The sequence below is a fragment of the Bos indicus x Bos taurus genome, chromosome 22 (assembly GCF_003369695.1).
Source record: "Bos indicus x Bos taurus breed Angus x Brahman F1 hybrid chromosome 22, Bos_hybrid_MaternalHap_v2.0, whole genome shotgun sequence".
NCBI lineage: Eukaryota > Metazoa > Chordata > Mammalia > Artiodactyla > Bovidae > Bos > Bos indicus x Bos taurus.
The window spans coordinates 41246330-41247056 of NC_040097.1; positions in this window are offsets into that span (position 1 = coordinate 41246330).

Sequence of the window (727 nt, forward strand, 5' to 3'; positions counted from 1 at the left end):
TTCCTTAGGGTTTTGACCTGTAATGATGTAGTAAAGTAGCTGGGACACTGATTTTCTTGCCTTCCAATGCAAAGAGCCTGGCTACAACAGGAGAGAATTAAGTCACCAAGAGAAAGATACAGAGGCAAACAGACCCTGAAAGATAAAGAGCCTCAAGACTTCTTTAAACACCTGGATCCAGCCATATCTAAACCTCAGGTTTCCTGTTAACATCCAGCAACATTGTTTTTGCTTCATCTAGTTTGTGTTAGGATTCTATCACTTACAACTGAAAGAGATCTACTAAGTATGGAGAATATTCCCACTGGGGAAATTTGGGCAAGGAATCATAAACTCAGGGAAATAAAGTGACAGCTATAAAGATGAAAGACTAATACAGAACAACAAGGAAAGCCCCCTGAACTTTAATGCAAGAATAATAAACAAATAGAGTAGGTATGTGCTATCTTGCAAGACCTGTTCCTCAAGGACAAATAAGGCATCAGTGAAAAATGACCTCGTAACAAATTGAAACAGAGATGATAATGGAGGAGGAAAATGTCCAGAATCAAACTAGAGGCTGTGTCCTTCTCTTCACCTACTGCTTGCAAATTCTAATGATGAAGGGCCAATAATTCAGCTCAACTGTGTAAAAACTATATAATTTATTTATTCAGCCAACATTGGCAAATTATCAACCAAGAAGGGAGGATTCTAACCTGCTAAACACCAAGTCTCTGAACCTCAG